This window comes from Aedes albopictus, chromosome 2 (assembly GCF_035046485.1).
Source record: "Aedes albopictus strain Foshan chromosome 2, AalbF5, whole genome shotgun sequence".
In the NCBI taxonomy this organism is placed as follows: domain Eukaryota; kingdom Metazoa; phylum Arthropoda; class Insecta; order Diptera; family Culicidae; genus Aedes; species Aedes albopictus.
In genome coordinates, this window is record NC_085137.1 from 243,780,781 (window position 1) to 243,795,178 (window position 14,398).

At 40.2% G+C, this 14,398-nt stretch overlaps 1 protein-coding gene across 1 annotated transcript in view; it reads right to left on the bottom strand.

Annotated features, from left to right (window-relative positions):
* LOC109622886 (protein bunched, class 2/F/G isoform) overlaps positions 1-14,398 on the bottom strand; it is a 168,602-nt gene that overhangs the window by 109,699 nt on the left and 44,505 nt on the right. The window lies entirely within an intron of this gene.

The window sequence follows — 14,398 nt, forward strand, 5'->3', positions numbered from 1 at the left end:
TTTTTGAGAAGGTAATTTTAAAAGCTTTGCACGCTGAAATTTTAGATTCGTTTAGGGTTTCTGTCACGAATTCCTTCAGAAATTGCTTCCAGGATTTTTCCACATTGATTTTTCCCAGGTTTTCTTTTGAGATTTTCCAGGGTTCCATTTCTCCAAAACTATTTCAGGAATTCCTTTGAAAACTTCTCTCACAGTTCCCTAAATTGATCTTCCCGGATTTTTAAAGGATTCTCCCTGGACTCCTTCAGGCATTTCTTTGGGATTTTTTTTTTTAATTTTCTCCTGAAATATCTTTAAGGTTTCTTACAAATATTCCTTCAGGGCTTCCTGTTGAAAATATTTCAGGAATCACTCATGGATTCATGGATTTCATGGATTGCTTTAGGGATTTCACCTAGAATCTCTGGGATCTTTCGGATATTCTTCCTGGGGATCCTTCTAGGGATATCTTCCGTGATTCCTTCAGAGACTTTTCCAAACTACTTTGAGGGATTTCTCCCATGATTCTTTTCGATATTCTTTCTAAGATTTCTCCTAGGATTTTCCCTGAGAGTGGAATCCTCCAGATAGATTTCCTAGTATTAATGCAAGGATTAACACATGCGGGGAAACAAGACTCTTCGAAAGTGTAACGAGTCATGTAATCATCATTAGAAAATATGATAAAAGGAGCAGGAGAATAACGAATACAATGATGAAAAATCAACGTCATTTAAGGTTTTTTTTTTCGTTAATATCCTGGACTGATCATAAATCAAGCTCAGGTACTCTCAGCATAGTCTTATTGAATGAAAAAGCTTGACTTAGATCAGATTAGAATGGGGCGTAAGATAAAAATAAGAGAAATTCTTTAGATAATAAACATTCCTGTAGTAACCCGTAATGCAATGTGAGAGTCATTTTTCTATCCACATTGAGTAGTTATCATCTTGATCACTCGTTTAGAGTTGTCTTGTATCAGAATGTAACGATAACATAAAAGTTGTACCTACTGAAAAAATAAAACTTGAGAACATTTTCAGTAGATGGGAAGGTACATTGAAGAAGATTCTTGCAAGAACGCCATAGACTTTATTTTTTTTTTCGTGTGAAATAAGGTTTATTTAATCGATACTTGACTTTTAATAACAATAGAAAATTGTTTTAAACGAGCTATAAATATCCTCCCGAAAACTCAAAAATAAACACACTAATTATATAAATGTGTTTGCTACGACTTTCGTCGCCCCCTCAACCCTCAAGCGTGCTTTCCATCTGTCTAGCTCCAACAAATTTCAGACACAGAAAAGTGGACATTTGACTGGTGTTCATCATTTTGAAGCACTGGTGGAACACCATAAATACATAAAACAAACGACGTTACTGAAAAACCGTTCAATTTATAATACCTACTGAACTGGTGACGACTGTTATTATGTGTTACGTTTGGACAAGGGCGTGACAAAGCCGTGGAGCAGCGCGTGACGCCCGCAGCAATCTCGAAACAACTAAATGTATTGCATCATATCACCCAAACTTGTTGATCGCATTAATTTTGGTACAATTCTGAACAATAAACAAAAAAAAGTGTACTAGTCCTACTATTGCGTGTTTCTGTTTCGTAGCTTTCTAGGAAAGGACACAATCGCCAGGTCGACTACGCCTCACCGTCTACCCGAAAAGGCCCATGCGATGCCATCTGTTTATCGATTTTTCTTTACGGCGCGGCGACGAGGACCGTCGTCTACCTATGGCGAATTTGGCTCAATTTGCAGACACGAAAGTCGCGCTGTGGGGATTTGGCATCAGCAGACACACGTACTGGCTACGAACGACTGTGACTCGAATCACGTTTTGCACTCTGCATTAGGGGTGTAATTCGGTGATGGGCTTGGTGTATCCTGCTGCACAAGATTATACTGACTGAATGCTTTTCTTAGAAGATAAACTTCTGTAGAATCGGGTGTATCTTTGCTTGTGAACTGAATTAACCATTTGAAGAGAGCATATGCGTAGAAAATGATTCAAATGAAAATGACCTCATTCTTATCAAATTACATTTTTTCTCAACATCAAGGGTACATAGAACATTATTCTGCTGTAATTAACTACAAATGTAATGTCAGTTAAATAAGAGCCTTCAAAAAGCAGAGGAAATGTACGAAAAAACTGTCATTTGGTTCCACTGTGACTACTCTGCCTTTACTAAATTAGAAAAATTGAATTAAGACACCGTGTCGTTTGAGATACGTCTCTGAGTTCCCAATAGCCCGCTCCAATAATGGTTCGAAGAAGGAACCCTAGTATGAATAAGTGATGGCAGAAATTGATCCCAGTTTTTTTTCCTTCCGTATCACATAGATACATAGCTAGATATATATCAGATTTCGCATCTCCAAGTTTGGAGTGACAATTCGTGGAAAATAGCGGAAATCAACAGTGTGATATGCGTCTGCCTAGCTATAGCAGTTCAATGTTCGATACGACGACCGTGGGATCACTGCCATAACAGTTTAGCAGATGGGTATAAATTGGTAGATTTTAGCGTAGGTACATTGTATGAAAAGCGAAACGCAAGCAAGCTAAGTGCTCCTATCTTCTTCTTCTTCTTTATGGCTCTACGTCCGCACTGGGACATGGCCTGCCTCGCTTTAACTTAGTGTTCTTTGAGCACTTCCACAGTTATTAATTGAAGGGCTTTCTTTGCCTGCCATTGCATGAATTTGTATATTGTGAGGCAAGTACAGACAAACAGACGTAACACCTTGAACGATTTTCATGGAAATCCATCGCCCAGGTCACACTACCATCACCTGGTGGAAAAGTTGCACGAATCACTGTGTTGTGCAATATCGTCAACAGAAGGCGCTAGTGTGAAACGTCAAACGCATAGAAAAACGATGCGCGCGCCTCTGGTTGTGAAAGCCATTACTATGAAAATTTAAAATGATCGTTAAAAGCGTGGTCGATGGAAATTTCGCAAAAGTTACGTCTGTTTGTCTGTGGATACACTATGCCCAGGGAGTCGAGACAATTTTCCCGACCGGAACGGGAATCGAACCCGCCGTCTCCAGATTGACGATCTGTTCTTCACCAAATATTGCATTTTTTTGTTGCAACGTTTGTTAACCCTAAAGACTGTATTCGTTAGAATGGACGCCGAAAATACATAACTTTTAAGAACTTTTGATAGCGTGGTAAATGCTCAGTACACATATACACAAATACAACTCTTGCATTTGCTTCAATCCAAGTTAAGTAACTGATATAAAAAAGTTGTCGAAAAACGTGCCTGGCAGATGAATGAGAGCGTAGCTTCTAGTTATCGTCGAATTAACTTACTGGCATCTATCAATAATCAATTGAATAAGTCTCAACATCAAATAGTTCATCTGGATTTGCGCGATAAGCCTCGTTGTTTTCTGTAACAATCACGTTCCAGCACGTAAAAACGCGCGAAGTTTGCGATAGCTGTAAATGCAACAACCATTCAGTTTGTACACACTGATTCATCCCTTGTACCTGTGGGACTGCGGTACAAAACAAATCCCCATCATCAAACGATGAAAGTGAGATTCCCATCCATCTTTGAGTTGTTTGTTTGCACTACTGTTAAGATTGGCGCGCTTGATAATGCGGACGAAAGCTAGACACACTCACACGCCAGTTTGTTGTGTCGTCGTTGTCGGCAATTTGTTACAGTTTGACTACTTTGCTACTGCTATACAGACGGACTTACTCGCGAGATTAGTGCGTCTGTCTAGTTCTGCCAACTTTCTTGTAGGTAAATAAACAACGAGTATGTAGGTTTCATACGAAAGGATGAACGCTCCCACCGTCGTCGTGTTAAATACAACAGTAGACATTTGATAATTAGATCACCTATTCTTACACAAGAAACCAAAGAGATGACTGCTTGCAGACTATAGGATATTGTTAAAAAGGGAGAAGAATTGATTGAACCGTTCACCATTCACCGGTTGCCGATTCTTAGATGTAATATTATAGATTTATTATACTGTGCAGCAAAGATGGAAGAAACAAAATTGACGAGTCTGGGATTCAATCCTGGACGTTCTGCATATAAACCAGAAGCATGTCTACTTCCTAACTACATACTAGAAAAAGCTAGCTCTAAACTAGTGAAGCGGATTTGGTGTAATGGTTAAAGCCCTTGACTATCACGCTGAGGACCTGAGATCGAATACCACTCTCGACAAACTCAGAATATGAGAGCTCTTCCTACGGAAGGGAAGTAAAGCGTGGGCCCTGAGATGAACTAGCCTAGGGCAGAAAATCTCGTTAATACAGATAAACTCTACACTATTCTTATAATTCAGATGATGAAATGATTATGTCAGTTAAAGACGAAGATTCTACTTCACAAAAAATAGATGCCACTAGGTAACTCAATTGGCAACTCATTAAATTCAACATCAACGCTTTGCACTTATCGAACGTCTACTGTACGACAAAGCGAGTATCGAGTGTCGTCCCTCTTACATCGGTAGCCGCCGTCGTCGTCGTAAAATCGCACTGCTTCCAAGGTAAAATGTGCGAAAATTGTCAAGCAGCGAAGCCTGAGTAAAGTAAGCGAAGGAGCCGTCTTCGTTGACGCCGTCTTCACTTAGCAAGGTGGTAAAAATAAAACTCACAAGCAGAAATACTTTGTTGCAATCGACCGTCGTCGTTCGGGGATGGAGGTGGGGGAGTGCCATGCGAATCTTTGTAGAAAGGAGTGACCGCAGCACACCATCGTAAGCGCCACCACAGACAACGACGACGACGACGACAACGACAGTGCGGTAAAAGTGAAAAAAAAAATGGGACGATTACGCGGATAAGATAAGATCTACTCGAGCAAATTGCGCGTCGTTTTGTGGCTCCTTTTCTCAGCAGGAATTCCGCGATGCGGCGACCACTTACTAGTGTCGTTGAATGCATGATATGTGGCCCACCCAGAGCTAAACATTGGAAAACAGCGATGGTAGCGATAATTCGGGGTATCAATGATAATCATTCCCAATGGCATTTCGGAGTGCAGTACTTTTGGATATGGATTCAACCGAAAAAGACCTAGAGAAAATAGTTAAAAGCATACGTTTTGGGCCTGACCTGAAACAAATCAACATTGAAGAAGCGACTAACATCCCACGCATCCCACGCTATTCAAAGTTCCTTCATGAATTTCATTATAGGTTTTTCGGGAAATGCTTTCCAGCAGTTTATCTTGGGATTTTTACTGATATTTCTCTTGGATTTTCTCAGGGAGTTTCACCCGTAGCTGCTCCCAGGATTCCACGAGGTTTTCAGAGTTCCTCCATGCATGTCCTTAATTTTCCTCTCGAGATTACTTTTAGTACTTTTTCCGAGATGTCGCATTTTTTCCGTTTTATTGTAATTTCCTGTCAAGATTTTTTTTCTTCGGAATGACTTAAGTGGAGTTTCTCGTAAGATTTCACTTGGATTTCTTGAGATATTTCTCAACGAATTTCTCACAAGGAATTTCGTAAACCAGAAGACATTTTGAGGAAAACCTGTGGAAATATTCTGGCGAGAACTTTGGGAGTACCTACTAAAGAATATCTGCAAAAAAATATCAGGCGGATCACTGCAAGAAATCTGGGTTCAATTACGTGGAAAGGCTCTGAAATAAACCACGTGAAGAATTGAATGAGAAATATCGCAATAGTTCCTTGGGGAAATCCACGAAGGCACTCTGGAAAAAAGTCCAGAGTAAATTCAGAAAAAAAAAACTCTTAGAGACATCTCAGAACCAAAATCAATCTTCTGGCAGAAGTTTCAGGAGAAACTTCGAGAGAAATCTCAGGTAAAACTTCAAAATAAACACCGTGAGAGCCGTTAAGGCATATCGGAGCTAAAATTCATTCTGGGAAGATCTCCTGGGGAAAGCCCAAAAGGAACACCGGAAGCAATCGCGTAAAATTTCCAAGAGATACCCTGAGTGAATTCTGGGAGAAAATTCGCAACAACTATTACGATTTATCCCGATAGTTCTTATAGAAAATTCAGGATAGATTCCGGTAGGAATCATATGAAAATTTCTTTGAGCAAAACGCGGGAGGAACTTCGGGAAAAATCCCACGAGGGATTTTGGGAGCAATATATGGAAGAAATTCTGGGAAGTAACTCTTTAGCATGCCCGTGAAAAACTTCAGGAGAAATCGGTCGGAATTCAGGCATTCTGGTAAACAATACCGGAAGGATCCCGGCGTTATACCCATCCGAGAAATCTTGTGGGAAATCCTGGAAGGCATTCCAGGAGGAATTTCTAAAGAAGTTCCAGAATGAAACCCTGACGGAATTTCTGGAAAAATCTATGTAGCGAAATTTCTAGATGGATTTCAACTTCCAGGTTCATATACGTCCATACGTGGAATTTGCAGAATGTGAGCCCTTCGTGGAGCGGACCTGGTGTGATGGTTAAAGCATGTGACTATCACGCAGAGGACCTGGGATCGAATCCCACTCTCAACAAACTCGCAAAATGTGAATTTTTTCTTCGGAATGGAAGTAAAGCGTGGGTCCCGAGATGAACTAGCCCAGGGCTAAAAATCTCGTTCATACAGATAAAAAAATAGGAGTCCTCCTTGTATTCCTCAGTTATCCAGTCTCCTTTTCAGGAATCGAAGATTCAGAGGAATGTTCAGCTGGGCTTCGTGGCCGTGCGGTTAGCGGCGTCAGTCGTCTAGGCGTATCATAAGCCTCGGAGTGCGGGTTCGATTCCCGATCCAGTCGGGGAAAACTTTTCGTCAAACGGAAAATTCGCCATTGGGCCACTGGGTGTTATGTGTGTTGTCCGTTGTCTCGTGTATGTAATGTTCAGTCTGTGCAGCCTCTGGCTGAAGACGGTGTAGTGTCTTTTAACATTTTCACGGAATCACAAGCTACCAGTAAGAACTTGCAGCATTACGGGAAAAATATTTGTTTTGACTACAGACATGTAATAAAAGCTCATGTCCTACAGAAGATACGGAAAACCTTTTTTTTAACCAACAATTCAGTAATCTCTGTGGAGTAAAGTTTGCTACTTTTTATTCAACAAAACCCAATGTTTCATTTTTATTCGGAGTAAAATTTCCCTGAGTTCTCAAGATAGTTCCTGAGTATTGCAGGTTTCGTTCATGTTAAATAAACTTCCTTGAAGATTCCCGTTTTTCCAGGTTTTTTCCAGGTAGAAGACACCCTGTTGCACATTAATAACCTGTTTATTGATTTCAAATCCGCGTACGATTCACTGAAAAGAAATGAGCTTTGGCAGATAATGTCAGAGCATGGTTTTCCGACGAAACCAATTAGGGACCAATGTGTGCAACGCTGGATGGTCTAAATCAAGTGTTTGGATTACAGCCGAAGTGTCTAGCTTGTTTTGTCTTTGGATAGATTGAAGCAAGGTATTGTACTTTCAAATTTATTAATGAACATTGTACTCAAAGGAGCGATTAGGAGATCTGGCGTGCAGAAGAATGGCTCTATCATTACACAGTCACACATGTTCCTCGGCATTGCGGACAATATTGACCGTATCGGCATCTGTTTAAGGGCAGTCGATGAAGCTTTCACACTTAATTCAGATTGCCAGGATATCAGCATTTTTCCATTCTTTCGCCGAGATTTGCACAGCCGAGTAATCAGCAAACAACAATTTTGCTGAGATCTCAGCAATTTTGACAGTTCATTGCTGAGCTTCGGCAATCGTTTTGCTGAGATTCAGCTAACAAATGTCACTTTTTGCTGGGATATCAGCTGATAGTTTTACTGAGCAGACGGCTGTGCGCGTTTTTGCCGAGCCCGCAAATCTGTTTTGAGTGTGTTTGCTCCTTTGAAGAACAAAACAGCTAGGAAAGATAATAAACTTGAACTAGACAAAGTACCTGATTGCGGGTAGAGACAACGGCAGTCTAGAAGTATTAGTGCTGAGGTAGTGAGTGAAGGGGATGAAGTCGTTGGAGTATCTTGGAACACTTGACAATGATGTTTTCTTCCGATATTAAAAGACGTATTGCAACTACAAATAGCGCATTTCACGGATCTGCTTAGGTACTTGCAATGCATCTCCTATGAACTGCAAGCATGGCTTATGCCAATCAAATGATGAGAGTGGTCGATTCTATCATCTTGCAGAATTATTTCAATAAATGGCTTATACTAGTCTGAAATTGAACATAATGTTTCTAATAACAAGATTTTCGTTATTGAACAAAATAATAAGTTCGAAACTAAACCGGTGCCAGGTCAGTCATTCCGAAAGATTCCATGAGGAACTATATTTTCCAATCCACATTTGCCGTGAATAAAGACGACAATAATCACAATATTAGCAGTTATTCAACTTCACCACCACCCAAATCATCATCATTCGATCGGTACGGAATACAACAAGCACCCGATGCCATTCTCTTCTTCGGTATAGAGGTGGCACAGCCCGAGTAGGTATACAAAACATTGGCTGTTATCCTGCTCTCCGGCACTCTCTCACTCCCCTCCCCTTTCTCTCGCTCAAACTTTACGTGCGGCCCACCGCGCTAGGCAGGTGAAGTTCAAGGTCGTCTTCGGCCATGCATGCAAAGAAGGAAGCAAAAATTGCCGTACACGTTTATACCTGGCTCAGCCAACTTGCAATAATACACGGTACTACCTATGTGCTGTGCTGCATGAACGAGACAGGCGAATTGTCATTTGTGGTATTATATCTACCATACCACGTCACTACTAGTAGATGCAGGAGATTTACAGAAGTTATTTCTTCGTCCCGATATGAAACAAAAACTTTGCATATTCGTTAGAACAATTGCTATTTTTTCGATTTTGGTACAAAAATATTAACTTTGGAAAGGTAGTTCTGGACCATTCATGAATCTAATAGGTTGAAATCACGAAACAGGGCTCATATATCATAAGCGATAAACGCGTAGGCATTCAACAATACTATGCTCAAGGTGACGGGTTCACATCCCGGTCGGTCCAGGAACTTTTCGTAACGAAAAATTCTTTGACTTCTGGACATAAAGTAGTTTCATGCCTGTCATACGATGTACAAATGCAAAAATGGTCATTGGTAGAGAAGGCTCTCCAGGTAATATCTGTGGAAGTGCTCATAGAACATTCAGCGGAAAAGCAGACTTTATCCAGGTTGGAACGTTACGTCAGGAAGAAAAGGATGTTGGAGTATAGTATTGAGATACCGAGTCCAAAATCTGTACAATGAAATTTCAAATTTTGATCCACGTATAATTTGAATTTGACATTGTAACTATAACAGTATGAAACGAGCTCACCCATCCAAACAGTTCATGTATGTCAGATTCAATCTTCACAAATAATTTGTTTGAAATACAACAAATTCGAATTGTTTAAAGCATGACTCACAGATGATTTTTGGAGAGGAACGATTGATTACTCATAACTTCGTCCACCATCGATCTGCAATCGCAGACTACAAAGCCTTGAGGGCCCATTCCCATCAGCAAGTGGGCAGCAATTAACCACGCGTATCGATTAAATAATCGCTTGCAAGACGCGCGCAGTCACCACCTCAAAAACACCCCGAGAAATCGCATCGGAATCGCATTCCACATCGATAGCAGCTCGTGTCCATTTATCGATGGAACTGTTCTAGCAGCCGTCTATCGTCGCGTCGTCGTAAAATCACGACACTTGCAACTGCAAGCAGACTACACGTTTCCCATGTGGAGAAAAGATACAACGAACCGGGACGGGACATCATTGAACAGCGATAATGTCTTTTTGCGACTTGGGATACCTAGTAGTAGCAAAAGCAATGCCATCACCGAGAAGGTTATTGATTTATCATACGTCACCTTCTCGCGAGTCAAGTTCTGCTGGCTTGCCCAAGTTGGGTTCGGTTTTGGTTTCCCATCTCACCACCACCAAGCAACTGCTTGGCTTGCCAGCGGAACAAACAGCTGGAAGACTGAGAGGCGCTTCCTTGGCGCGTTGCACGGAGGAAAATCTACTGTTGGTGATGGGCTACATGCGAGAATTTCCGATGCATACTATTTCTTTCGGTGACACTCTGGTTGGCTGACTGTTGTTGCTGCTGCTGTCGCGGCAAGAACGATTCTGCTGACGTTGGTGACCGATAGTGTTTCAGCAGACGACGACGCCTTGTTTCGTTTATTTTTGCCTTTTGCGTACAATCAGTTCTGTCGAAAGGCTAATAGGCCCTCCCAAAAATGAATACAAATGTTGATAGAAAGCTGGGTGCTGATTGCGTGATTCTCCATCGTTATGAAGTATTGAGTTCAAAATTCTGTTCAAAAATCTAAGTGTAGCGTTTTCACTTGGTGGTGGATTGATCGCCGTTTCAGTGTCCACTACATAATCGTTGCGATTCATCGACGCGTTTTGTACTTTGGATTCTAGCCAGGCTACACGTCTGCTGTCTCTTGCGGACTAGTACTACTATGGAGGCCTTATGGGCTGTAGCTACCACGCAAGAAACAGTCAGACAGCAGACAAGAACAGCATTCGAATGCTTAATGGAATCACTCACTTTGTTGAGGAAATGGTCTGTTAAACTTTGTCTCCTCGCTTAAGCATTTCCTTCTTGTAAAAGTAGTCTTACTTATTGCTTAGCTTAGTGTGTTTAGCACTTCACAGTTATTAACTGTTAGCTTCATTTGCCAATACAACTTTCCAGGGTTTAAGCGATCAGGTATTGAATATTGACTATAAAATTATCAAAAGAATGACTTCAGAGCTATTACAACTTAAATTTGTTATCTGAACCTTTAGTACAAAACATGAAAAACACACACACAACTCACGAAGATTTGAACTCACGACTCCTCTACGCTAGATGAGTGCTTTACCAACTAAGCTACTACATCGATTTCTTTAGGAAATACTTCAAACATTCCCTTAGGGAATTCAGGAGTTCACTGTATCAGAAATTTACGGAACAGTAATTCAGTCTGGAATCCAGGAGTTCGATCTAGGGATTTTTCCAAGAACTCCTAAAGGAATTCAGTGAACCCTTTAGGCCCACAAGGATACCTTAAAGAATTGTTTAAAAAAAACTTCTGATGCAGAATTTCTGAAGGATTCCCACAAGGACCTCCTGGAGAATTCTCAGAAATAGTTCCTGGAAGATTTCTATAAGAAACACCAGGAGGGCTCCGAGAACGAATTTCTATACTGCTCTTCTTCGCATATCAGTCCCATGTTGTCATATTTTTGTCTCTCATGAGGTCATTCAAACCAGATTTGATATCGTTCCAGCCTCATTTCGCAGCCCAATATGCCACGAAAACGGTATACCAAGGTATATGCATGAAATGAATGCAGTTTTGACTACCGTGGACCGCCTAAAAACATTAGTAAACTGTAAAATAATTAATTTCGGCTCCGTAAAGCGAAAAACTCGATTGAGCCCATTTTTGATTAAACAATACAAAAACGTATTTGGGACGCAAATATGCATCAAAATTGGCGGTTTCATTATGAAACTATTGGCCTCCTAAAGTGAGGTTAAGTTTTGTGAAATCCCATTTCGTATTTTAGTGATTGAGTCGTTTCAGATGAAATTTAATGTGGGATCGGGGTAGAAAAATTCATTTTATCGAAAAATTTATCAAAAAAATAAATGATTAAACCGATGAGGAACTGGTATTTCCCTTTCAAACTTCCAAATTTCACGACATAACCTCTACTTTTAATCGCCAATAGGAAAACATATTCATGACCGCTCTTATATGGGGGTGGAATCAGTGTGCGCTCTCGAATTTCTGTCGCTTTCGGCTTTTGATGACATCGTGACATCGACGATAAAGCTCCGCATTGGAGATACAATTGTGAGACCACCATGCACGAATTATATTCCGAAAGCATCTATTGATGAAGACCTGTAGCCGTTGAGTGTTCTCCGCTAATACACACCAAGTTTCACTGGCGTACAGCAGCACAACAGGTCTACTGAGAAAACAAAATAAAATTCCCTAAGTTTTTCCAGAATTTTTTCAAGGGCGTCTCTGAAAGAGTACTACCTTCCGGAATTGCTTCCACAGATTTTTCCGATATACTTCTCGAGTTTTTGTTGAGTTTAAAGAGAAAGAATTTTTTTTTTTCAAAATTCAATTAAAGTTCGTTAAGCAATGTTTCTTAGTGGTTTACGGAACTGCTTCAGACATGTTTCTCTGTGAGATTCCTGCAGAAACTCTTTCAAAGATTTCTTCTAGAGAGTTTTTCGACTTTTCTCCTGAAGTTTTCTCCCTGAATTTCGCTTAGAGGTTTTCGGAGTTCCACCTTAAATTTACCTTGAAATTATTTCCTTCCGGGATTACCCCCGAAGTTTTTTCGGTCATGTCTCAGTTTTCCCCAACATTTCTTCCAAAGTTCCTATCGAGATCTCCCTAATAGGCCTTTGTAGAGTTACTCGCAAGATTTCACCTGGATTCCCTGCAATATTTTTGTCGGAAATTTTTCTTAATTTATCCCAAGAGACATTCCAAGAAAAAACTTCTGGAAAAAAATGCCTGCAAGACCTCCGCGAGCAAATATTAAAGAAATCCTAAACGGAGAACCCAGGATCTCGGGACAATTTTCGGTAGGGATTATAAAAAGAGCTCTAGGAATAATGATGATTGATGATTGAAAACCCACTATCAGCGCAAGTAATACCTATGGCCCCAGTCATTCCTAAAGCTAAATTCACTGGAGACCTGCGGAATACAACATGATGGAACTCTGAGAATAATTACCAGAAAATCTGTAAAAAAATCGAGAGAATCACTGCTAGAAAAACTGTGTACTACTATGAAGAAATGTTGGAAATAGCTCTGAAAGAAATCTCGGGAAGAACTCCATCAGAAATAAGGTAATCTTCGATATAACGTACCCTCGACTTAGCGAGTTCGATGTAATGTACATTCTGCTTCAATATAACTTCTTCTTCTTCTTTATGGTTCAACGTCCCCACTGAGACTAGGCCTGCCTCGCTTCAACTTAGTGTTCTTTGAGAACTTCCACAGTTATTAATTGAAGGGCTTTCTTTGCCTGCCATTGCATGAATTTGTATATTGTGAGGCAAGTACAATGATACTCTATGCCCAGGGAGTCGAGAAAAATTTCCCGACCGGAACGGGAATCGAACCCGCCGTCTCCGGATTGGCGATCCATAGCCCTAACCACTAGGCTAACTGGACACCCGGATATAACGTACAACCAATAAAGCTGGAATTTGTCCAAGCGTTATTATAGAGCTTTTTTCTACATATGTCTGTAGTTTTGGTACTCAATAGCATAACAAGGGTACAATATGATTCAAAATATGTTTTCTGGATATCCTAGGTCTTCCAAATTGCTCTTGAGTTTGGATCGTAAAGTCTACGGGTGTAACGGTAACTTCTTCCATTATACAAAGTTACGATTTTTATTCTATCATGTCCGGTAAGTCTTCTGAAAGTTCAATAGACAGTATCATGTCAGTCGGGATATGCTTGCTAGGTCATCCAAACTGTTCTTGAGTTTAGATCCCAAATTCTACGGATGAAATAGCAACTACTTTCATTGTACAAAGCTACGATTTGTAATCTATCATGTCTAGTAAGTCTTCTGAAAGTTCAATAGACAGTATCACATCAATCGGGAAACCCTAGGTCATCCAAAATGTTCTTGAGTTTAGATCCTAAAGTCTACTGGTGTAACGGTAACTTATTTCGTTATACAAAGCTACGATTTGAAATATATCATGTTCAGTAAGTCTTCTGAAAGTTCGATAGCCAGTATCATGTCAATCGGGATATCCTAGATCATCCAAACTGTTCTTGAGCTTAGACCGCAAAGCCTAAGAGTGAAATAGTAACTCCTTTTTTAATACAAAGCATCTATCATGTCCGGTAAATTTTCTGAAAGTTGCCTAGTCTTGGAAGAATATTAGTAAACATGGTTCATTATGTATCATGATTCAGTGTAGAAGGTTAGCATTGCAACTGTAGATATAAAATTGTGTAGTCCATGAAAGATTGAATTACCTAAATTATCACAAAACTGTCATGAAGTGATCCTTGAGAGTTAAGTGGTTCAGGGATCCTATTTGGTTGTACAACGTTACTATCTGAGACAAAATCACCTCATGCTACAGTGATCGTTTTAATCAACTTGGCTTCATAACAGTAAGGATGGTCCATAATATCCCAAAAATATAGCACAACGCTTATTGTTTCTTGAGCTGCTTTGGTAAATATAGCGGCACAAGTTATTATCACAAGTGTAGATCCGAAGCTATGGTCTTCGAAGTAGTTTGGTTGATCTGCAATAGTTCAAAACTATCTTGGAATGATTCATGAAATGCTAGAAGGATTACAAACTACAGTTGGATTTCTAATGTTGCAGTTAGTTGTGAGAATAACTACTGTTACTGTCAAGAGTTAAGCTT